A 13556-nucleotide genomic window follows, 5' to 3' on the forward strand; every position below is an offset into this window, starting at 1 on the left:
GTCCAGACCAGAAAAATCAGGGTATAGTTTGGCAGTTATCTCCCTCCACTTTCCCATCTTCTGCCGATTTTTTTGTTTTTGTAGTTGGGATGCTTAAGGTGCCCATACACCTGCCGATTATCGTACGATAATCACGGCAGGTGTATGGGCAGCATGCGACCGATGCGGTCGCATGATTTTAGTCGCATGATGCACAACTTTAGTCTTCCTAGCATGCTCGAAAACCTGCCGAAAATCATGCGATTTTTTTGGCAGGTTGGTGGCGTGCTCGGAAGACGAATGCCGCATGGGCCGGTGTGCACAGTGCACTCTGCCCGCTCAGCACTGCAATCATCGGCAAGCCCTCTCCCCAGCGCGGAGGGCTTGTGATGATTGCAAGTACGATCTGACTGTCCAGGATGGGCAGATTGTACAAAATTTTAATGACCTTACAACCATTGTACAAAATTTGAATGACCTTACAACCATCGCACGAAAGTCCTCCACATATTTTATGAAGATGTCGGCATCCACATCGGCCATAGCTCCAATATCTCTTCTACCTACAAAGAGGAAGTCCCTAGATGATGACGCAATCGATCCCTTTTTTTTTTGGGTTGCGTTCCGGTGTATTTTGATGCATTTCAGTGCGGTCAGATGCAGCTAAAATAGGACAAGCGGTACTTTCTCTGACTGCATCTGAACGGACTGCAATGGTGTGAATACAGCATGAGAAAGCCCATAGGAAAGCATTGTGATGCATTTTGGCTGCAGCACCCAAACTGAATGGTACTGCACCACAACTGCATATGGTGTGAACTAGCCCTTAATCTCATAAGCTTCAATGACTATTTTTTCAAAGGGCCCCTTAAATCCTTTGGGGCTCATTGAATGTTTGCAGAATTTTGGGAAGAGTAGGGTTTCTTTTCCCCATTTGTAAGGCAGCTGATGGACACACCTGAACTGACTGATGGCCTATTCACACCAGCAAGCTAAGTTTTAAGCACAGCTGCTACTGTACGCTGACTAAAACTGCGCTGGTGTGGCAATACTGGCGCGTCACACCATTTTATTCACATGCCACAAGTGAGTTTCTACACTCGCAGCACAGTGCAATGTGGTTCTACCACATCTCACCATGCTGCATTAAAACTATTTTTTTTATTTTTTTACGTGGTGGTGCGAGCTTGGCCCATAGTAAAGAAAGCAAATTGCCTTTTCTGAGCATTGGGACTTTGATGGAAAAGGCGGCCAGTGCAGCCCCAACGCATCTGGTGTAAATAGGCCCTTAAATACCTCACTGCACAATTGTGGACACCAGTTACCCTCTTCATATAATCATCCCAGGGCTTCCAATTTGGATTTGTTTGTTCAATAAAGCTAGAGCAATGTAAGATGTTGTGGGTGTGTTTTTTTTAATCTTCAATGAAGATCAGATGACATTTTGTGAGCTCTTTATGCAGACATTTAGAAAATGTCAAACTTTCATGACTGTATTTTGACACAGCTATGAGTAAAGTCAGAGACACTGGCACTCCAGTGTGAAAAGCAAACCATCTATTTATTGACGTGCAACATAACCAGTATTGCAATAAATAGACGGTTTGCTTTTCACTCTGGATTGCCGGTGTCTCTGCCTTTTACTCATAGTTGTGATGGTCGCCACCCGTTGACTACCGTAGCACCCGCTTCTTCAAAAGGATCTTGCGGTCAGGAGTGTGATGGGACCATGGTCTTTCCGTATTTTGACACGGGCTACTAGGTATACTGTATATCCTCTACTCTGTTACCGCACAAGTAAACCCGCAACTTTTAATTGAGGGTGAATGACTTGTATCTCTGCATTTACTTAGGATTAATTCAGGTGGACATTCGCTTGTAAATGCTAATCTAAAATCACTAATCCCATTCACTGGGCATTCGAAAAGTGGTCTATGCCCCACTATTGATGGTCATCAACCCCACAGCAGCAGATTGAAACCTAACGTCACTCAGATTCTGCTCACTTGTTAGCGATTTGAAATCATGCAGCAACTTCTATAAATTGCAATTATGTTATTCGACCAGAGTTGTTGCGGGACATGGTCTTTAAGCAGCCTCCTTGGACAACTCTTTAGGTGTGTTTGTATCTGCACACTAATTGATGTTCCGACTGTAGCTTTGGAGCGTGTGGAACACTTAAGAAAGCATTTATTTCAAAGCTACAACCACCCATAAGCCACTTGGTAGTAAAACAAACTTAAAAGAACTATGGGGTAAGTGGTTTTTCCCCATAGTTCTCTTAAGGGTCACAGGAGGGCATATACTAGCGTCTTCCTGTGACCCAAAGCTCAGTATATCGTGAGCTACAGCTCTCAGTATACTGAGACCGCCACACCCGGGGTGGATCCTGACATTACTGTCGAGATCCACCCAGCTGTGTGAGTGACAGCAGGTTCTGCCTATCTAGACGCAGAGCTAGCTGTACCCTCCCCCGTCCCTTTCTCCAGTCAGTGCTGGTGGATCAGACGGGAGGGGGAATCCCTGCAGGGAGCTGTGACTGACAGTCACTGCTCTCTGCAGGGAGATTGGGAAGTGAGCGAGCGACAGTATGTGTTCGCTCACTTCCCGATCTATTGAGCCGACCTGTGACAGTTTCATTGTCACACGTCGGCTCAAACTATGAGGATGGGTGATTTTTCACTCACCTCATAGTTCTCCTTTAAATCTTAATATGCATTCAAGGGAAGAAGAGCTGATCTGCTCCATATCTTGACTTCAGCACAGTTGCAGCAATTGGTGAATGGTATTAGTAGCTTACTGAGCTTTCCCTATCCAAAAGCAATCTGCATCTTAAGGTGCCCATACACTTCACGATTCCGTTCAGTCATTGGAAGCCCGCCCCTGCCTGTCCAAGATGGGCAGATCGTACGTTTTTTAAATTACTTTACAACCATCGCAAGACTAAGGTCTTGCGATGGTTGTAAAGTGTATGGCCACCTTAACACACGCATTCTGACGCTGCAAGGTGCATTAAGTGCTCCATACCACTTTTGGAATGCTTACTGAGTAGATTACTCCTCATGCTGGTGTTTTAGGAATGTATGCTTGTGTGAACTAGGCCTTAAATAAAACGTTTATGGGCAATGCAAAAATAACCCTTACTGGGATTTTGCCAGCAAACAAAATACCTGAGTGGGAAGACTTTGATGGTCAACAGCTAGTCACCCAATCTCTGGCTTATCATAAAGCTGCAAGCAAGTCTGTATAGCCATAAAACTAACATGCAGATTCTCGGTTGCTGCGAAGACTTCTAACATTTATTTATCACAGAGGATTTTCTTAAACATTTAAAGATGCATGAAAAGCATTTTCACTTCTATTTTCATCTACATGTTTTAGTCCTCAAGACTCTATTATTAAAAGTTATGCTTCTATCCACCAGTTAGGTGTGCGGTATATGACTTGATTAACTGTAACCTTAGATTATTGTGCATTAAAAAAAAACAAAGCTCGGAACACGCCATCCATGCTGTGCTCTGTGGATGTTTTGGAGAAAATTCTGAGATTTTCATAGGGTACCTAGTTTTCCGGGGCAGGTTCATGTGTTGTGGCGTTATTCCACCCATTCACAAACAGATCCATGCATTCCACCTGTACACCCACCAGCAAAGACAACCATAAATTGAGGTACCAATGTTCATATGTACAGTAAAAAAAAATTATCAGAGGATGTGTGGCGCCTTATTAGATGGTGGCCTTTTCTCTCTCCTGTTGGGCTGTATTCTGCACTGTGGAAAATCAAAGACCTAGAGTAGCTGATATCTCATGCATACTCAGCAGGTGGATCTTTCTCAGATTTTTCATAGTTGTGAATAGCCAATTATACCAGTATGCATAGTTGTTCTGCCACCATATTATCCTACTTGTTCATAGTTTGTGTTGTGGTTTTTGTGGCCTTCAGCTTTCTAAGATGAAAAAAAGGGACACCTTTTATACTGGCTTTTTGAAATCACAAACAAATAGAACCTTTTCATAGATATCTGTGCATCAGACCAAAAGGGGGTCCTACAGAGGGATTTGGTTCCCAATGAGTAACAGTTAGGAGTTATGCAGATATGACTGCCTTAGGTCATTCTGTATACACTCTAGGACTGTTTATTCTTATTACTTTCACTGTGGATATCCTCCTTTTTAAAGCCTTTTGAGGGTTCCTTTTCTAAACCTGTGAAGCACCCTTTGTCTCCAGCTTGAGAGTGTTTGTAATGGCTTTAAGAGTAATTTGGCTAGTATCACCAGGTATTTAGCCAGCTGCTGAAGACTACTCCGTACTAGTATATAGTAAGCCAATCCTGAGAAAACTTTGCTTCTTAAAAGGTTATTCACAAAAGGGTGAAGAGTTTGGAGAAGGCAGGAGAAGTGAACAATTTAGAACAACATAGGTGATTTGGAAAAATTCTCCAATTCAGCTCGCTTTCCAGTTCAGCTGTGTTGTCCTAGATTGTTCACTTCTCCTCCCTACTCCAAACTCTTCACCCTTTTGTGAATAAGCTTTTAAGAAGCGAAGTTTTCTCAGGATTGGCTTTCTCAGGAATGGCTCTTTTCAATACTTTTATGTAACTGATGTATATCTACTATACAGGCTGCAAATCGGTCTTAAGATCATCTCTTGATAGGTACAGTTTTTGTGAACCAGAAAATATTGCAACTGATCCATTTCCAGATGAAAAGGTCAGCAGTGGTAGCCCACTCGGCTTACTTTTAGGTACCCATAAGCTGGCCATATAACTATAGATTATGTGCAGCTTTTCTATGGTCAGATGGAAAAAATGCAAAAGATTCCTCCATCTACGCTAAACTGTGTGGATGGAGGAATCTCCCACTGGGCCAGGCTTCAATCTTGTTAGTCGGCCCAGCTGGCGCTCAAAATACCTGAACAATGCCTGCATCCAATTAGTTTTCTAGTATTTTGAGAGCCACCTTCAGCAATGTGACTCAATATATGCCTCTTCCAGACTTCATGGCCCTGTGGTGATTTGATTATGTACTAGAACACAAACTTTCACACCTGGCATCTTGTTCTTGGCGTATTTCATGTTTATTGGATTAGGACTGAGTTGCCTGTGTGGCTCTAAATGCTAGAGACTGTTAACACTCGGACACACCACAAGCGCCTGCACCGTGACTCAGAGAAAAATCATCATCAGTGTAATACACTCTCGAGGCTGCTCCCGCTGGTTTAGGGTAACCACAGAGCTGAAATACAAAATAAAGAGCGCCTCCATCGTGTAAAACTTTTTAATGCAACAGAATAAAAACCGCTGGAATCGTACTCTCAAACGGAGGATTTAAGCAGACATAAAATTTGTGTGTAGCAGATTTGGCCAGCTGGCTATAAATCTTTCCTGGTCGACGCGTTTCAGAGGACACGCCTCCTTCATCAGAACTACATTGGTTCTGATGGAGGCATGTCCTTTGAAATGCGTCGACCAGGAAAGACTTACAGCTGGCTGGCCAAGTCTGCTACACACAAATTTTATGTCTGCCTAAATCCTCCATTTGTGAGTACGATTCCAGCTGTTTTTATTCTGTTGCATTAAAACGTTTTACACGATGGAGGCGCTCTTTATTTTGTATTGTTCTCAACACTGACCAGATTGAGGAAGCCACTTGAATGAGTAGGGCAACATCTTCAGCAATACAGAACAAGTCCAGTTTGGTGTAACTACTACTTCCTATTAAGATTTGTATTCAGCATTCTAGAAAGAAGATAAAGGGTGCTTAAAATACTGAGAGAATTACGGGGGCTGCCGATTCTGACATGCTCCTGGTGTTTGTTGCCTGACTGTCTCAGGCTTCTGCTTTCCAAGTTACTGGCCCAAAACAAGCTCGCAGATTAGAAAGTCTGAGAGATGAGCTTCAGTCAGCTGTTCCTCCTCTTACTGTGCAGTCACAGGCTGGGTGAGAGGGGCAAGACCAGTAAATGTTATTTAACTGCAGCAGAGAAAACTCTGGTCTCCTGCCCTGCCAGATGGTGTGGGTGGTGTGGCAGAGCTGTGTAAATCTCGGGATGAGATAGACAGAAATGTAAATCATTGGGCAGGTGAAAAATGCGTTTCATCTGTGTATTTGGTTTGCCCGGAGTTCGGCTTTAGTCAATATTTTTATTCAAACTGTGACAATTCCAAATTAAGCAGCTGAGTGTTTGTTTTTCTTTACCTTGTTTGCTACCCATCCAAAATACAGAATTTCTGTTTCTGGATTTAATATGTTTGAGTAAAACTTTCTAGAGTTTGAGCATGGATGGCCCATTCACACTTGTGCATTATGACAACACACCTTTTACCACAAGACATGACAATGCACATGCTCTGTGCAGTGCATTGCACTGACATTCATTGTGAATGGCACCCGACCGATTGTACAGTAGAGCTCAATGCACCACAGCGTACAACACCTGTACTGTGCATCGTGGTGCACGAAATAAAAAGGTTGTATCCGTTTTTTTCATCTTTTGTGGTGTATTGGCAGCCCATTCATAATAAACAGGCTACCTTAATCCAACACATGTCAACCTGTGCCAGTAGATAGCATAGGGGGTTGGACTGACACCATGAGATGGTTTAGCTGGTAAATGGGCGGCAGTTTCCTATGTTGACTGGGATTCAAACATGGTGTTTGGTATTTACCAAGTGTTATGGCTGTGTAACACTCAGTGGTGATTTCTAGGGTGACATTCGACCCAACTTACAGAATGGGTCGTCTTGTAACTATTTGTGTTCATTTGTAATAAAACTGATGTTTTCCTTGTACATATGCAACGCAAAGCTGAATGTCCAACCTGGATAAAACTAAACCAATGCTATTTCCTATATGGTGAAATGTTACGCAATTTAAGCGCTGTGTGGGCTTCTTCTTTCTAGACATGGAAGGCCTAACGGACCACAAATCCTAAAGAACCTTCCCACGTTCAGGTATCTTATTCATGTGTTGTGTTTGTTTAAGTCAAGTAAGGAAATGTCATATGACAGCCAACATATTTCTAAGCACAGGTTTCCTTCAACAGATGAGAGAGAACATCAACCCCACAGCAGCAGATTGAAACCTAACGTCACTCAGATTCTGCTCACTTGTTAGCGATTTGAAATCATGCAGCAACTTCTATAAATTGCAATTATGTTATTCGACCAGAGTTGTTGCGGGACATGGTCTTTAAGCAGCCTCCTTGGACAACTCTTTAGGTGTGTTTGTATCTGCACACTAATTGATGTTCCGACTGTAGCTTTGGAGCGTGTGGAACACTTAAGAAAGCATTTATTTCAAAGCTACAACCACCCATAAGCCACTTGGTAGTAAAACAAACTTAAAAGAACTATGGGGTAAGTGGTTTTTCCCCATAGTTCTCTTAAGGGTCACAGGAGGGCATATACTAGCGTCTTCCTGTGACCCAAAGCTCAGTATATCGTGAGCTACAGCTCTCAGTATACTGAGACCGCCACACCCGGGGTGGATCCTGACATTACTGTCGAGATCCACCCAGCTGTGTGAGTGACAGCAGGTTCTGCCTATCTAGACGCAGAGCTAGCTGTACCCTCCCCCGTCCCTTTCTCCAGTCAGTGCTGGTGGATCAGACGGGAGGGGGAATCCCTGCAGGGAGCTGTGACTGACAGTCACTGCTCTCTGCAGGGAGATTGGGAAGTGAGCGAGCGACAGTATGTGTTCGCTCACTTCCCGATCTATTGAGCCGACCTGTGACAGTTTCATTGTCACACGTCGGCTCAAACTATGAGGATGGGTGATTTTTCACTCACCTCATAGTTCTCCTTTAAATCTTAATATGCATTCAAGGGAAGAAGAGCTGATCTGCTCCATATCTTGACTTCAGCACAGTTGCAGCAATTGGTGAATGGTATTAGTAGCTTACTGAGCTTTCCCTATCCAAAAGCAATCTGCATCTTAAGGTGCCCATACACTTCACGATTCCGTTCAGTCATTGGAAGCCCGCCCCTGCCTGTCCAAGATGGGCAGATCGTACGTTTTTTAAATTACTTTACAACCATCGCAAGACTAAGGTCTTGCGATGGTTGTAAAGTGTATGGCCACCTTAACACACGCATTCTGACGCTGCAAGGTGCATTAAGTGCTCCATACCACTTTTGGAATGCTTACTGAGTAGATTACTCCTCATGCTGGTGTTTTAGGAATGTATGCTTGTGTGAACTAGGCCTTAAATAAAACGTTTATGGGCAATGCAAAAATAACCCTTACTGGGATTTTGCCAGCAAACAAAATACCTGAGTGGGAAGACTTTGATGGTCAACAGCTAGTCACCCAATCTCTGGCTTATCATAAAGCTGCAAGCAAGTCTGTATAGCCATAAAACTAACATGCAGATTCTCGGTTGCTGCGAAGACTTCTAACATTTATTTATCACAGAGGATTTTCTTAAACATTTAAAGATGCATGAAAAGCATTTTCACTTCTATTTTCATCTACATGTTTTAGTCCTCAAGACTCTATTATTAAAAGTTATGCTTCTATCCACCAGTTAGGTGTGCGGTATATGACTTGATTAACTGTAACCTTAGATTATTGTGCATTAAAAAAAAACAAAGCTCGGAACACGCCATCCATGCTGTGCTCTGTGGATGTTTTGGAGAAAATTCTGAGATTTTCATAGGGTACCTAGTTTTCCGGGGCAGGTTCATGTGTTGTGGCGTTATTCCACCCATTCACAAACAGATCCATGCATTCCACCTGTACACCCACCAGCAAAGACAACCATAAATTGAGGTACCAATGTTCATATGTACAGTAAAAAAAAATTATCAGAGGATGTGTGGCGCCTTATTAGATGGTGGCCTTTTCTCTCTCCTGTTGGGCTGTATTCTGCACTGTGGAAAATCAAAGACCTAGAGTAGCTGATATCTCATGCATACTCAGCAGGTGGATCTTTCTCAGATTTTTCATAGTTGTGAATAGCCAATTATACCAGTATGCATAGTTGTTCTGCCACCATATTATCCTACTTGTTCATAGTTTGTGTTGTGGTTTTTGTGGCCTTCAGCTTTCTAAGATGAAAAAAAGGGACACCTTTTATACTGGCTTTTTGAAATCACAAACAAATAGAACCTTTTCATAGATATCTGTGCATCAGACCAAAAGGGGGTCCTACAGAGGGATTTGGTTCCCAATGAGTAACAGTTAGGAGTTATGCAGATATGACTGCCTTAGGTCATTCTGTATACACTCTAGGACTGTTTATTCTTATTACTTTCACTGTGGATATCCTCCTTTTTAAAGCCTTTTGAGGGTTCCTTTTCTAAACCTGTGAAGCACCCTTTGTCTCCAGCTTGAGAGTGTTTGTAATGGCTTTAAGAGTAATTTGGCTAGTATCACCAGGTATTTAGCCAGCTGCTGAAGACTACTCCGTACTAGTATATAGTAAGCCAATCCTGAGAAAACTTTGCTTCTTAAAAGGTTATTCACAAAAGGGTGAAGAGTTTGGAGAAGGCAGGAGAAGTGAACAATTTAGAACAACATAGGTGATTTGGAAAAATTCTCCAATTCAGCTCGCTTTCCAGTTCAGCTGTGTTGTCCTAGATTGTTCACTTCTCCTCCCTACTCCAAACTCTTCACCCTTTTGTGAATAAGCTTTTAAGAAGCGAAGTTTTCTCAGGATTGGCTTTCTCAGGAATGGCTCTTTTCAATACTTTTATGTAACTGATGTATATCTACTATACAGGCTGCAAATCGGTCTTAAGATCATCTCTTGATAGGTACAGTTTTTGTGAACCAGAAAATATTGCAACTGATCCATTTCCAGATGAAAAGGTCAGCAGTGGTAGCCCACTCGGCTTACTTTTAGGTACCCATAAGCTTGTCATATAACTATAGATTATGCGCAGCTTTTCTAACTTTTCTATGGTCAGATGGAAAAAATGCAAAAGATTCCTCCATCTACGCTAAACTGTGTGGATGGAGGAATCTCCCACTGGGCCAGGCTTCAATCTTGTTAGTCGGCCCAGCTGGCGCTCAAAATACCTGAACAATGCCTGCATCCAATTAGTTTTCTAGTATTTTGAGAGCCACCTTCAGCAATGTGACTCAATATATGCCTCTTCCAGACTTCATGGCCCTGTGGTGATTTGATTATGTACTAGAACACAAACTTTCACACCTGGCATCTTGTTCTTGGCGTATTTCATGTTTATTGGATTAGGACTGAGTTGCCTGTGTGGCTCTAAATGCTAGAGACTGTTAACACTCGGACACACCACAAGCGCCTGCACCGTGACTCAGAGAAAAATCATCATCAGTGTAATACACTCTCGAGGCTGCTCCCGCTGGTTTAGGGTAACCACAGAGCTGAAATACAAAATAAAGAGCGCCTCCATCGTGTAAAACTTTTTAATGCAACAGAATAAAAACCGCTGGAATCGTACTCTCAAACGGAGGATTTAAGCAGACATAAAATTTGTGTGTAGCAGATTTGGCCAGCTGGCTATAAATCTTTCCTGGTCGACGCGTTTCAGAGGACACGCCTCCTTCATCAGAACTACATTGGTTCTGATGGAGGCATGTCCTTTGAAATGCGTCGACCAGGAAAGACTTACAGCTGGCTGGCCAAGTCTGCTACACACAAATTTTATGTCTGCCTAAATCCTCCATTTGTGAGTACGATTCCAGCTGTTTTTATTCTGTTGCATTAAAACGTTTTACACGATGGAGGCGCTCTTTATTTTGTATTGTTCTCAACACTGACCAGATTGAGGAAGCCACTTGAATGAGTAGGGCAACATCTTCAGCAATACAGAACAAGTCCAGTTTGGTGTAACTACTACTTCCTATTAAGATTTGTATTCAGCATTCTAGAAAGAAGATAAAGGGTGCTTAAAATACTGAGAGAATTACGGGGGCTGCCGATTCTGACATGCTCCTGGTGTTTGTTGCCTGACTGTCTCAGGCTTCTGCTTTCCAAGTTACTGGCCCAAAACAAGCTCGCAGATTAGAAAGTCTGAGAGATGAGCTTCAGTCAGCTGTTCCTCCTCTTACTGTGCAGTCACAGGCTGGGTGAGAGGGGCAAGACCAGTAAATGTTATTTAACTGCAGCAGAGAAAACTCTGGTCTCCTGCCCTGCCAGATGGTGTGGGTGGTGTGGCAGAGCTGTGTAAATCTCGGGATGAGATAGACAGAAATGTAAATCATTGGGCAGGTGAAAAATGCGTTTCATCTGTGTATTTGGTTTGCCCGGAGTTCGGCTTTAGTCAATATTTTTATTCAAACTGTGACAATTCCAAATTAAGCAGCTGAGTGTTTGTTTTTCTTTACCTTGTTTGCTACCCATCCAAAATACAGAATTTCTGTTTCTGGATTTAATATGTTTGAGTAAAACTTTCTAGAGTTTGAGCATGGATGGCCCATTCACACTTGTGCATTATGACAACACACCTTTTACCACAAGACATGACAATGCACATGCTCTGTGCAGTGCATTGCACTGACATTCATTGTGAATGGCACCCGACCGATTGTACAGTAGAGCTCAATGCACCACAGCGTACAACACCTGTACTGTGCATCGTGGTGCACGAAATAAAAAGGTTGTATCCGTTTTTTTCATCTTTTGTGGTGTATTGGCAGCCCATTCATAATAAACAGGCTACCTTAATCCAACACATGTCAACCTGTGCCAGTAGATAGCATAGGGGGTTGGACTGACACCATGAGATGGTTTAGCTGGTAAATGGGCGGCAGTTTCCTATGTTGACTGGGATTCAAACATGGTGTTTGGTATTTACCAAGTGTTATGGCTGTGTAACACTCAGTGGTGATTTCTAGGGTGACATTCGACCCAACTTACAGAATGGGTCGTCTTGTAACTATTTGTGTTCATTTGTAATAAAACTGATGTTTTCCTTGTACATATGCAACGCAAAGCTGAATGTCCAACCTGGATAAAACTAAACCAATGCTATTTCCTATATGGTGAAATGTTACGCAATTTAAGCGCTGTGTGGGCTTCTTCTTTCTAGACATGGAAGGCCTAACGGACCACAAATCCTAAAGAACCTTCCCACGTTCAGGTATCTTATTCATGTGTTGTGTTTGTTTAAGTCAAGTAAGGAAATGTCATATGACAGCCAACATATTTCTAAGCACAGGTTTCCTTCAACAGATGAGAGAGATGCTTGGTAGAGCTCTGTGTAGGTAATTGTTCTGCTGTGTGTAGACAGTGCTTGGGTAAAGTAGGTTCAGGTAGAGATGTTTGAGTCTCGTGTAAATGCCCCCTGCCCCCCCCCCCCACACATCTGGGGGGAGGGGGGGGGAGCACCCCCCTGAAATGATAGCAGATGGCAAAGAAACTATTCCCTTGCTATCTGCTGTTTTGTTTTTTTTAGTATTCCGACAGCTGCTGCCGTCAGATTAAAAAAAAAGACCAGCATAAGAATGAATAGCTCGATTGCTAATGCCTATTTCATACGCAATAGCAATCTGGCTATTGCACCCGCAATTGAACTTCAGGTCCACCTCAGGTCCACCTCTGCTGATTGACAGCAGCAGTGGGCAGGTGCAATAGCTAGTCTGCTATTGGCTATTACAAATTGAAATGGCCAATAGAAGCTTAGCTATTCATTCCTATGCAGTTGTTTTGTTTTTTTCCCCTGACTGACGGCGGCCCCAATGTCAGAAAAAAAAAAACAGCAGGGAAAGGTTTACTCTGCTAGATCGAGCAGAGTAAACCTTTCCTGGAGAAAATGTTTCTCTCAGAGGCGGCCGGGAGCCGCTATCTAATAGCGGGAGACTCCCGGAACGTCCGCGAGAGTTGGGATGTCTACATTTTCCAATGGTGATACCTGTTCTGGTGACAACTGTCTATGCAGGGATTTCCTTTCACTTCCTGTTGTTTTTTGTTTCGGGGACAGCAAGTAAAAGGGAAAACCTTGCAGGAGCCAGAATCTGGTAAGTTACTTATCGAAAATGAAAAAAATTTTTACATACAGTTTTAATTTTAGTAAATAGGGTTAGTGGCTGTATTTGCTGTCCTGCTGTAAAGCTAATACTTGTATCTCCTTGCTCTTGCTACCTGTAGTGGACTGCACTAACATCACTGGGGAGTTATCTGACCACAGCATGGGGAGTTTGAGTTCATGATCACAAAACCAAAGTAGAATTTAAACTAATGCAGTATTAAATGTGTTACTACTAATCGGTCTTCTCATATAATGTACACAATGGAACATATTCTTCTTTTTGTGTATTGCTGCTTTATTACAATACATTCAAGGCCTTCTCTATTGGTTTGTGTATAAGAATGCAGTATTTTTAGCACTGCTAAATGAAGCTCCGAAATCTGTATTTTAGTTTTTGGCACAATGGCTTGCTGTAGTGGGATTGTCAGTATTGTGCCAGGCAACCTATACAGAGTTTAGCCCAATTGTATGCACCACTGTGAGCATGTACTATTTTTATTTTATTTGTTATATATAGTATATTTCAGGTTCTTTTGTTTAAATGATTTGGTAATCAAACCATTTTGTTAGATGAATATATCTCGAGTGCCTCAAAGGTGTGCATTTTTTTTTTTTTGTAGTTGC

This window comes from Nanorana parkeri, unplaced genomic scaffold (genome assembly GCF_000935625.1).
Source record: "Nanorana parkeri isolate BGI_ZX_2015 unplaced genomic scaffold, ASM93562v1 scaffold420, whole genome shotgun sequence".
Classification (NCBI taxonomy): domain Eukaryota; kingdom Metazoa; phylum Chordata; class Amphibia; order Anura; family Dicroglossidae; genus Nanorana; species Nanorana parkeri.